General features: G+C 39.4%; 1 protein-coding gene across 5 annotated transcripts in view; it reads right to left on the reverse strand.

The window, feature by feature from the left end:
* Positions 1-7173, reverse strand: part of grik5 (glutamate receptor, ionotropic, kainate 5) — a 60727-nt gene extending 53554 nt beyond the window's left edge. For 2 of the 5 annotated variants that reach the window (XM_043261944.1, XM_043261945.1), the window contains exons 1-3: positions 6846-7170; positions 6546-6636; positions 795-1953 (exon numbers count right to left, since the gene is read on the reverse strand). The gene's annotated coding sequence lies outside the window, so the exon portion shown is untranslated. Of the gene's footprint in view, positions 1-794; positions 1954-6545; positions 6637-6845 lie in introns of all 5 variants that reach the window. The other 3 variants (XM_043261949.1, XM_043261946.1, XM_043261947.1) reach the window with 3 other exon arrangements.
* Between the last annotated feature and the right edge of the window lie 5865 nt (positions 7174-13038).

Consider the following 13038-nt stretch of genomic DNA (forward strand, 5'->3'; position numbering starts at 1 on the left):
ATTTTTTGGTCAAATAAATGCAGCATTGGTAAGCTTTAGAAACTGACCTCGTTTTTTTAAACAATAGTGAATATTTCAAATCTCATACATATTCTCTGCACTGCAATCACCGATGACACATCTAACATCAAACTTAAAGTCAGTGATTAACACTTGTTTTGGGTTGATTTATTAGCAACAAAGGAGTTTGAGCTTGAGGGTGAACAAACGACTGGTTTATTTTTGGTGTGAACTGTTCCACTAATTCAGATTCTGCTACGCTTTTCTCACATTCTAATCTGGATCCCAAATGCGAACTAGAAGCTCAAATAGGTCTATTACATGCCTGCCTACAAAAACCCATAAATGCACTCCATTTACTCAGAAGAGGATATTCAGGCCCGCAGAGCACCGTGGGAAGTGCGTACGGTGGGAGTGTGTGGTGATGTTATTCATAGTTCACTGGGCTGTTTAAGGGCACATCCCTACTCGCTTTCAGGTGATGGAGGGAGTCGGATCGTCCCAGTCCTCACACTATGAAGGTTACACAAGAGAAAACAAAACAAACGAGTGGAACTTCATCTAATGGGCAGTGACAGAGTAAGGTGGGCGTCACAGCGATAAAAAGCTCTTATTGTCTGCGAAGCAAAAACACATGTACCATCACTTCAAGCGTACCAGGTTACATGACCGGCAAAACAAACAACGAGCTTAAAGCCTTTTAAGCCTAAACAACTGTTACAGATTCATTCCAAATGCTCACTCATGCACACACACACACTCACACACACACAGAAGGGAATAAAAATACTCACAGAATGAAGCGGACCTTGTCAGGAACAGGATGCCATGGATTTCTGTGGTAACAAGTGAACGCAGTCCTCCGGGGAATCGCAACACGTCTTCTAGGATGACAGGTTGAAAGTCACAGAAATGGAGTGGTGTGGAGAGTCTCAAAGGAGAAGGTATTCCAGCTAGAAATGATCCATCTGAGAGCCCCTCACAAGCTGTGATTCTTATAATAATCCATTTTGATGGGACAAAAGTAGTTTTTTTTTTACAAAGCTCAAGCACTCGGAGGACAAAGAATCCCACCAATGGGCACCAAAAATACGGTGAGAGAAAACTGAAGTGTCACTGTTATTTTTATTTTTTTTTGCTGCAATCGTCCCTCTCTCTCGAGCGCGCAGTTAATGTTGACCCTCCCGGCTCCAACACAAAAATAGGAGGGAGCGGTAATAATGGCCAATTCTCAGAATTCTGCACTCCAAAAGACAATCACATGCTCCCACATGCACATTCGCACACTAGCGCACTCGCTTGCGCACACAGAACGGCTTGGGATATACATTGGCGTCTAGCTGCCCGTTGCTGTCAGCACTCGGCACAAACCCTCATCCATTGCTGCACGGGCCTTGCATACACGCACATAAACACTCAAACCCAGTCAGCACTTTTACCCTGCTTTCCACTGCCACCTCACTCTACCTTACACGTTATTGCTTTTAGTTTCACAGAGAATCGTTTCTCTGGCCCACCTGCCACATTTGATGAAGGGGAGCACTGACTTGAGCTAAGAAACTGGAATAGATTAAAAACATATAGTGGAAGATTTGAAGTCTCAGAGCCAAAATTCTCCAGAATAAGTTGAGCTCAAGTGTCTGGGAGGATGAACTGATTAAGGAGCCCAGCGCTCGGGTGGAGATGTGGAGAGCGGCTCACGCTCTGTTCTCCAGCACACTCATCAATCCAGCTATGCCTCCAATTCCCACGGCTCCTCCCTTCAGGAGTTCAGGAATGAGTTTTGGCACAGACACTCCCTCTATCCTCGGAATGGCACCTCTAGGATGGAGGAGGATCGAGTTATGGCTGCTCCGAGGTCCGTGGAAGCAAACAGAGCCGCAGGAGCGTCACATCTGTCGCCGCACTGAGAATTTCCTCAGCGGAGTCTCGTGGCCTTGCGTTGCTTAAGACCTGAGGAAAAACAGTGAAAAAATATTCATGATCAATTATTCATTATGCTGTAGTACAGACGGCAACCTTCAATACTGATACAAATGTACTACTACGAGAGAGACTTGAAATACCATACCGATTTTTCTGATCTCATGGTAGTGCTTTCCAGCTCACATTATATATTCACAATAGTATTTCAGTTACACCATGCATTTCTATTGCAGTGTATAACACAGAGATTACTGTGTCAATGTAATTAATGTAATGTTATTGAATGCATGTGCTCAAACGTGACAAGACCATTAGATTGCAATCAATATCCAATCACAACAGAGCCTCATTATCATACAATAAAACCACTGAAGTACTGTATCATGACTGAACTGACATTAGCTGCTACTAATAACGTCTAACTATGAACGTCAGAGACAAATAGTCGTGTGTAACACTATTTACTTCCTTAATGATGTTCCTGCTTCATTGTTGCATTTTATTACAAATAAAAAAGGTCTTTAATAAATAATAACTTATAAATCTTTAAACACAAAGAAACGTCTTTCTTTTGCTGTTGATGCGACATAGGCCACGCATGCTATTGGATATATTAATCAACAGACAAACAGGCATTTTTATTTAGAAAGATGGCATTTTTAGCACTTTTTGCTGCTGGATAAACCAATTCTTTTGCTCATTGAATATCATGTTTCAATCAGAAATGTGTTGTGTTAGAAATGAAAAATGACTTGTTAAAAGGACTTTCACTGGACTTTCATTAAATTTGTTATATAAAATGAAAAAGTATTGGCACATTTAGATTAGACTATTTAACAGACAAACACACAATAGACAAGGGATTCATTTGGACCTGGTCAAGGGTTCCCAGACTGACTAATTGTAGATGGTCATGTCAAATAACAGCCTCATCAGAGCGTAAAACTCTCTGGTGAGACGGACTGTTCTATAAATAAGAAAGGAGAAGGTAATTAAAGGTGGATCCCAGGCGTGGAGCTGTTCTATCCAGATTCTTATTTCCATACAATTCTCCATGTCATGCTTTGATTAGGAGGGTGCCTCTCTCATCAGCAGGACTGATATGAAGGGGAGGAGGAGGAGAGGGGTGAAGGGACAAAAAAAAGAGTGATGAGAGACAGGAGAGGAAGCGACATGGACGTGAGAATGAGACGTTAAAAAAGGACTGCATTAAAGAGATACGCTCAGTTAGAGAAAAAAAAGGACAGAAGAGGTCGCAGAGAGGTGTAGAGACAAAGAGGGAGAGACAGACAGAGACAGAGGGACAGCGAGAGAAGAGCAGAGACAGAATGAGAGAATAACTACTGGGGAGGTCATTTATGCAGCTTTAGAAGCAAAATTCATATTTGAGCAGCACACGCTCTGAAACCAATTACAGCTGTAACCCTTAACGTGCAGGAACATAAAGAAAGAAAATGCTATTTACCTAAACATTAGGATAAAAATGAGGTAGTCTGATTAAAATACTTTAAATAAAATATAGTATTTATTTACTTTATATAACGGTATGTATCTCCTATTAAAATACCAAAAATATTAAAGGTGCACTAAGTGATTTTTGAAAAACACTTTCGACCACAGCGTAGAAACGAATCCCAAAACACACTTGGAGCCAATCAGTAGTAAAGGGGCGTGACTTGTAATGATTAAGAGACGAGAGCACTTGTCAACTAGAGATAGCGAGAGATGGCAGATTAAAAAAAAACAAAAAACTGGAGGAACAAGAAATTAGAAAGAGGGTTACAATCAGGCAAGAGGTAAGACTCACATAAATATCAAAGCAGTCTTTCAGCAGTGGAGCGAACTCAAGAAGCAGGAAGACCTGGAAGCGGATGCCGAGGACACTTGCGATGTCTTCTTGATGGGTGAGTAACACTGATTTTGTTTCGTTTCACACAACTTATCCGTGTTGGCTTTTGTTTAATTAGGCTTGCGTCATCTTCACTTGTTTCCACAATCGTTGTTGCCATGGTTGTGCACATACATGTGAGGCGGAGATTTTAAAATAAGGGCTGTCGGGCTATGGGCGTGTGTTTTTTTTAGTGCTTTCAAATATCAATATTGTTTGCCATTGTTTCGGTTAGTGCCCCTTTAACAATTACCTCCAAGTCAGCAGTGTTCGCATCAAGAAACTTCTCCTGCTTTTTTTTAATGATTCATTTTCTAGCTTTAAAATAAAGCAAGTGAACCCCCTGCTCTTTCCATATAACTGAATAATACCTACTAGCAAATTTCAAGGGCAAAAAAAGGCCCATTGTCTAGTGCCAATACTGTATTGATGTATAGAGCACAGCTCTCACAAAAGTCACTTTCAAAGCGAGTAGCTTCCTGTTGGTCAATGTGACAAATTATTGAGTTTTATGTGAATTCCTACGGATCTGACTGAATTTCTCCAGTCAAAAATTCATTGCTCAACCGTAAAGGTGCCCGATGGGGTGAGTTATTTTGCCAAGGCCAGGAAAAACCAACAAGCAACTGTACAACAATATAAAAACACCTATTAAAAAGATCTTGGAAACCAAAAATCAACCACCTATGTCGTGGGGGTAAGTTTGACATTGGAAATTAATTCATTTTTAACTGGTTTTAGCAAAATAATAATGCAAATAAAGTACTTTAAAACTGACAACCGAAACTGGAAAATTCATGAAAGATTGACAGAAAAGTGAAGAGACAGACAGAGTGAAGAGAAATGAGAGAGGATCACTATGAGGGGTTACAGTCCTGACATTGGTGTCACTCTTGCTTATCACACATGTCGCTCTCAGGAGCGTCTTACTCAAGTCTTTCTTCTTTTCTTCTCTATTTCCGTCCTTTCCTCCTATTTTTTTGGACCAGCCATCCCTTCAGCCCTCCTGTTCTCTCCCTCCTTCTACCAACACAGACAAGTCATTCTTCACGCTCACACAACTATATACACAGGGCTGAAGGCCCGCTGACTCACACAAACCCTGTAAAATGGTTAATAAGGCTAGAAGGGGGTGAGACGCAGGAGAAGATGGACGTTAAAATATGACCAGGCCTGAACTGTGACCTTTTAAAGCCCTCTAAAACACAACTAATCAATACACAGCCATCTACACACAAATAATCCCATGGGATCATTTAGCATGTTAGCACACTGTCACTAGTGTGAGAGTGAGCAGGTGAGATCTGCTGGTGTGTGCGTGTGTATCAGATGGAAAGATACGGAGACAAAAGGTCAGATATCTGGATTGATGTGAAGTGAGAAATCCACATCTGAGGCACAAGACAAGAGCTGCCATGTTCTCTTCACACACACACAGAAGTGCAAAAAATGTGAAAAAGACTGAAGCTACATGTGAGAGAGTCAGCTGGATCTGGCTGTTAACAGTGAGCAACAGTGTCCACCACACAGATATAACAGAGAGACACACAAACACACACACACACAAACAGCAGCAGTGCCAATGCAACAGGAAAAAATTTTTGCCTTCACCATGAATATAAACCATGGAAATTTTCTGGACAAATTCTGAATTACTGAACAATACTTAGTAATTTAGCCTACTTTAATCATCTTAACAGCCTTAAAAGATAATTAATTTACTTAAAAAAAACTATTTTATGAATCACATTTTTTTCTTACCTTATTGAATAAACTCTGATGGACTTACATTTGAAAATAAATTAATTAATAATGGGGAGGTCTTGTTTTAAGAACGAATGTAACAATTTTGTGAGGTTTATGCTTAAAACAAGAAAAAAAAATTGTTAAATGTTTACCTTTAAAAAAAAAATAAATAAATAAATAAATATATATATATATATATATATATATATATATATATATATATATATATATATATATATATACTCTGAAAATAAGTCACTATTATTTTATAAAAAATACTTCATTTACAATACTTCATTTCGTCATTTTCTTTAAATAAAATTAATATTGTTTTAAGAATGTTCAGATATTTACTTCAGTAGTAAAAAGGTACACACATTAAGAACATATTGCACTTAATATTTGTGCATTTATTTGATGTTGTTTTGAGTATAAATCTGCAACATTTATTAAAATGTATGTTTAAAACGAGAAAAAACAAATGCCAGGGAGTAGAAACCTACTTCAAGAAATGTTCTCTGAAAACAGATTTTGTATTATTTAAGAAAACAACTAAAATATTTAAGCACATCTTGGTTTGGATCTCTTTCCTAGAAACCCTGGCAACATGCTGATTAAGAAAATTATTATTCCCAGTGTACAAATATAGACAGCATCAGTATAGTAGAGGAGAGGAGAGGAGAGGAGAGGAGCAACCAAAATGAATTTCTTTAAAATGTGCAAGTAGAAGAAGACAGCCAGCTCTCTCTGACTCAGACTAGAGGATGGAGGAAGAATAAAAAACAGGGAGATCGGGAAACGGGGAAGAGGGGAGAAAATCTGAATGGTGCACTGAGATTTAACGAAACAGCAAATGAGAAATTCATCAAGAGTGATGCCAGAGGACATCTATGACAGGAAGATGAAGCAAAAAGAGAGGACTTCAGAGAGATCTAGAGAAAAACCAGAGGGCTAGAGAGAGCGTGAGAGGCTGTTGAAAACTCACCCCTGTGTGAGAGTGGTCCTCCTCAGGTTAACACAATCCCTGCTCTGTGGAGCCATTCTGAGCAGAGCCTGTTTGGAGCACTGCACACTGTCTACAGAATACCAATCACACGCCGGCAACACACACGCGCACACACAAACACACACACATAGTCAGTCAGCGAGCGGCATGACATACTCTTTCACTCAGTGTTTCAAAAGCAAGCCACCACAACACCGTAGTTGTGCTTCACGAGCTGTGAAAGAAACGGTCATAATGCAATAAGCTGTGAGTGACACAAACATGCACACAGATACACACGGTGAGACGCAGTTCCAATGACGACCCCGGTGATGGGGGACAACAGGCCGATCTGCTCAGGAACTGAAGATGAGGGGATCGTGTGAAGCTCCTCCGGTGCGCCTCCTCGTTTCCTTCTGTCTTCTCACACACACTCTTCAGCATCGAGCATCAAGAGGCTCTGTAACGTTTCTCTTCCACCCTCTGTCCTTTTTCTCCTTTGCTTTCCTTTCTTTTTCAAGTCCCTGACAATGTTCATAGCTGTAATTCCAAAGCACAGCAGTGCAAGCTGCATTCACTCTGACTCCAAACCCCCTCCCTTCCTCATATGCGCTCGCTCTCTCTCTCTCTCTCTCTCTCTCTCTCTCTCTCTCTCTCTCTCAGCTCATTGTATCCCCATACCTCCTCTGCTCTCCCTCCAATCCAATCAGCTCTCACTCCTTCTCTCGCTGCTCCTTCCTACACCCCTTTTCTCCTTCTCTTTCTCCTCCTCCTCCTTTTTCAAAGGCAAATATCAGCCAGCATCACTGAGATCACAAGCTTCTCACACAAGTGTTCAAATAAGTACAGAAAACGTAAAATGCGTGACGTTCTTTGACGCAGAAGCACATGTCAGGTAGCAGACGTCACAATGCCGGCCCAAACTACACATGCACAGGATTATTTGAAGCATTTGGATATACAGAACAAGTTGACAAACTAACAGAGATAGAAAACCAACAGGTTATGTGTGTTCGAAAGTGCATTTAAAACCATCAATTTCTTTCACAAAGCACTACATTTAATTTTGTTTTTATTTACACACACACACACACACACACACATATATACTGTATATATATATATATATATATATATATATATATATATATATATATATATATATATATATGTATATTCATTATGTATATATAAATACACAAAAGTGCATGTATATATTTCAGAAATATTTTATTTTTATATATTGATTATGAAAAGTTTATTTGCAAAAGCAGATAACTTTTTAAAAAATCATGTTTCTTTTTTGTGCATTCCAATTAATCTCAATCAATCTGCAGTTGGGTTATTCTGATTAAATTAAAAAGTAGCAAAAACACAGCCAACTAACACAATAAAACATAAAAACATGTTTTGAACATTTTAAAAAGTGTTTTTGCAAATAAGCTCTGCATATATGTTTTATAATATAAATACAGACAAATACAAAATATATACTGTATGAATATGTATTTAGATATACATTATTAATATACACAGGACACACACATATTATGCAAACCAAACATTCATTTTGGATGTGATTAATTGTAATTATGAGTAATTGTTTGACAGCACTATTTATATCATATATTTATTACAGTATCCATTAATAATAACATTCGGGAAAAATCTAAAAAAAAAAAACAGTTCACTGTTAGTTCAGGTCATTTAAAGTTTAGTAAGATACATTTTTTTATTTTAGTAATGCATTCAAATAAATGCTGAAATAAACATTACATACGCTTAACACTAAACGCCTTTAAAGCTTATTAGATATAAAATAATAATTCATTGTTTTATTAATTATATTGTATTCAATTATATTTGACACAAACGGAAAAACAAAAAAAGTCAGATTCCACGAGCGCACTGACATTCCTAATCCTACCAATTAACTTCTAATCATTTGCCAAGCATGTGTGTTGTGTCTCTTTAAGGGTTGTCATGTGCACCTGTTGTTAAGCAGGAGTCCCCTTCACTGCAGCCCTGTTTGTCTACACACAGGAGAACCATCCAGCCCCTTCCCTCTCTCTTTTCCTGAAACGGCTAAATATGCATTCAACAGCTGTCTCTCCACCTCTGCTCTGCTCTGCAGCCTCATCAGCACAGAATCCCCTTTTGATGCAGCCGAACACAGACTCTCCAATAAGACACGAGACACAAATCTTGTGCTGGTATGACGGCGTTTCAAAGCCTCGTGTTCTATACCTGTAACCGGTGGTAAATCCTTCAATACAACCCTCATTTCCATAAGATTCCCTTGTTATTCTTACAGAGATGAGCAGAAACCCAAGGGTAAGGAGGCTGAGAGAGAGAGAGAGAAAAGAGGGACTGAATGGGAGGGGAAGGAGGGACACGGACGGAAAAGGAAAAGGAAGAGGAATGATGGAGAGAATGGGAAGAGGAATGAGCGAATGGAGGTGGGATAGGGAGAAAGAGGGAATGGGAAAAGGAAAGAGAGAGAGAGAGAGAATTGACATTCAGCCTGTGCACTGTGCCTCACTGGTGGAATAATGATTAGCTACTCAGTATTCCAGTCACACAGCCTCTACAATAAATGGGGGGAAAGAGGGGGAGCGAGAGAGAGAGAGAGAGAGAGAGAGAGAGAGAGAGAGAGAGAGAGAGAGAGATGGTATAGCGGTGTAACGAGAAGGACCGGCAGACAGGGAGCGCGTGTGAAAGAGAACGGGAGAGAAATAGACCCGACTAGACCAGATAAGCATGACAAACCTTTCAACAGGAGGCTGTGCACACATGTAACCATCTCAAAAACACACATGAGCATAATATGGCAATTCCCAGCACCGCCGAAGCCCGTGTACGATCGCTCTATCAGCATATTTGCTCCTCATTCGTCACGTTTCTCTCAAACACGCAAAGACGAAGGGTCAGAGCAATCCATGAGGGCCAGGGCTTCTTTTCCTTATACAAACAAGCTCATGGGTCTCTTTTGTTAATGAATATATATATATATATATATATATATATATATATATATACCAGAGCACCGCACATACGCACGCCGCAGTACGGATATAGCACACACACATACACAGAGGGGCAACACACAAGGGGGAACACTCTGTCAAAGTCACAGTAGGTACAGCTACCTCAGCAAAGAGACAGACGCAGAGAAAGAGAGCGCTTGTATGCACGCACGCACGCCACAGAAATACGCATCGTCTTCCGAGTAACTTTATCATTGCAACGCAAAACAGATCTCAAGACGCTCACTGAACAAGTCAAACAGATGTAGAAGAATCAGGGTCAGACATCTGCGGTCTGTCTATACCAGACACTCGTAGTCTTTACTCGCTGGTGTATTGTAAGGTCAGCAGGTTTCAGCTCAGCACTGAATATGCAGCCTCACGGCTTGTACTCATGGGTGGATATTTATAGAATTTACAAGATAAAAAAAGTATGAAGGATAAAGGCGAACAAAGTGGTTTTATTCTTCAAAGCTTATTGACCGTGAAAATGACATAGCTTGTTGTTTCCAATTTTTTCATTCGTTATTGATAATATTTCATTAATAATATTTATTATTATGATTTGTATAACTTTCCCGTAATAAACATCTTAGATTTTTTTGGGGATCAGATTTATGTATCAAAGATAAAAAAAAAATCCTGGATTTAATACTTATCTCAACGAATAGAATGTGTGCCATAATAATAAATAAAAAATTATTATGACTGGCCCTTAATTTGAACGAAACTCAAGGTTACGGTGAGACACTTACATGGAAGTGAATGGAGACAGTATTTTTAAAAGCGAAAATGTGAAATTATTTAATTTAACCTCCACATAATCGTTGAAGGACATGATTTATGAATCATAACCTGCCAAACTGGCTATTGTGGAGTTATGTGTGACCCACCACGGTGGTTTTTGGTTACTATTTATTTGGATAGTCCACTTCAGACATTCTACTAACTATGAATAACTACATGTAAACTAATTCTCAATAATTTGCAAATACATATCTACTAACTCTCAAAGTGGACTGTTTAGGGTTGGTAGATTAAATTGAGATTTTCTTGCAAAGTTTCTGATAAACAACATTACGTAAAAATGCGGTTGGCTGATTTAGCCGAGCAGGAAATATTCCTTTCAGTTTGACACCATTTTCATTGTACTTTCCGCACGGTTCAGAAACTGTGTTATCAACTGTGTTGTTAACAGAAAGTAGATTTAATCAAAAGCATTTTGTATAAATCGATTATCTTATTTATTTGTCCCCCAAAGCAGTTCAATGGCAAAAAAGACCGCTGGTGCATCTTAAATTGCCAAATTGCCCATTTACATGAAGGTCACGCAGTAATTGCTAGACAAAGTCTGTAAATTAATGAGCTGGGGAAGATATCTATCAAATAGTTATTTGGGAATTCAGTGCAGGGAAGGGAAATGCTGTTTCGATATCACTGTCTATCATTTATGGGACTAATCATAATGATGCAGCAGCTGTATGGGGGAGGAGTTCAGCGGGCCCTGAGTAAATTGAGGGAGCAAAGAAGCGAGTGCAGGCAAACGCTACGAGCTCCAGTAATGGCTCTACTTAGCCTCAATCTCTCAATGAGCTGAGGTAATGGAGCTCAACTCAAACCTCATTCAACTAGTGAAAATTCATGACGAGATCTGCAGTTAAAAAGCTCAAAGTGCTGGTTGCACTGCAGTCATCGCTTACATATAAAACTGCAGGATCATTTACCATGTTCACGCACTGGGGGGCTGGTGAACGTCAAGGGAAACAAAATAGAGAAAAATGGACATTTAAAACACTTTTTTCACGTTGTTTCATTAGTGCTCGCAGGAAGAGAGGCCAGATTCTCAGCAAACTATTCTGAGGCTGACAGGTTGGACGAATTATGCCTCTTTTCTGCAAATATCTGTCTATTTTTTTCCAGGAGCAGGGTCGTCGCTAGTAGGGTGAAAGATGGTGGCGGTTTTAGGGGTCCGCGGCTGAGGAGGGCCCCGGCGATCTCAACCGACTGCCTGAGTCCAGCCTAAAAAGACGCTAAGGGCAGTTAACGGGCCATGAAAGCTTATAAGTTGCACGTGTTTCTAAGCCTTACCAATTTATGCATTCAGAAGAGTTTAAAGCATTCAAACACAAGATGTGGAAAAGCTCAACTGTGTACTCGCGCTCCGTGTTCGTGTGCCCAAGCAGAGAGCTGCGTCTCACGGACAGATCTCCTTCACGTCCTGTCCTGAACGAACCAATACAAAACGCAGTTTAAACAAACAGAGAAATATGAAGAGCCCAATTCAGGAGCTGCTCGCAGTGCTCGGCACACACATAAAAAACCATGTCATAATACCCATCTTGGAGAGCATCCTCGAAAAACTGTCAGTTATGTTAAGTGAACGCAATCTGTGGAGAAAGAAATCTCATGTGCATCATTATATTGGATGCATTGTCTCTTAAAGTGCCCACGCCTAATTTACTAGCTGCTGTTGGTTTCCTTAATGTTACTCCAAGAAAATGAAAGAAAATCATTTATATATACATATTTTTTTTAAATCATCAGCTCTTGACAGAATTACTTTGTAGTTTTAACAAGTATTAAACCACAGTGTTTTTTATTCGATTGCCAATTCAACTTTTTTATACACTGAACAAAATCACGCATTGCTTGGTAATAGTTCACCAAAAGTATTGATAGTTGTTTATATTATCATACTAACAGCTGTCTGAATATTTAGTTTAATTGTAATCCATTGAAGATTGGATTTGTTCTGACACTGTTTAACTTGTCACAGTTCTTGTCATATTTTATTACCATTTTCTAAATGTTTGAATAGAATGTGGTTTGACCGTATATTTATTTTTTTGTTACAGTGAAGTCGAATTGCTATTTTAGATTCATTTTCTGTACCCGAACGCCTGCATTGAAAAAAACTTAAACATTGTGTAAATAGCACAAGTAAATAAATACAAACATACAAATTAAACAATTTTGCACAGGGCCCACTGGTACACCCTGCACCGCACATTATACATTGATGCGCCATATCTCTTATGTTGCTGGGCAACCATATCTGGCCTGTAGTTAGGATGAACCATATATTGCCTGGCTGAAGAACTGCTCATTCTTCTATCTTAACTATCATTATACATTTCGCTTTTTATTGAACCCCGCTTTACTGAACCCTCTTTTATTGCGGTTGGATGACAGAAGGTTTAAGTCACGTAAAGTTGTGAATCACGTTATTTTACCTGTAAAGCAGCAGCAAAGCCAAAACTCCATCCGTTTTCACGTGACTCTCAGCCACCTCAAACGTCGAAAGGCTTTAGCAATACTCACTCTGGTCCTGTGTGCGCAGCTTTGGGCTCGTTGCTATTATTTTTGAATTTGTGGCTGCTTAATTCGCCAAAATCCCGCAGGCTCCAAACTCACGAAAACCGATTCAAGTTCATCCGTCGCGCAGCGCTTCCGGTCCCAATATATGG

Source organism: Puntigrus tetrazona, chromosome 16 (genome assembly GCF_018831695.1).
Source record: "Puntigrus tetrazona isolate hp1 chromosome 16, ASM1883169v1, whole genome shotgun sequence".
Taxonomy (NCBI): Eukaryota; Metazoa; Chordata; class Actinopteri; order Cypriniformes; family Cyprinidae; genus Puntigrus; species Puntigrus tetrazona.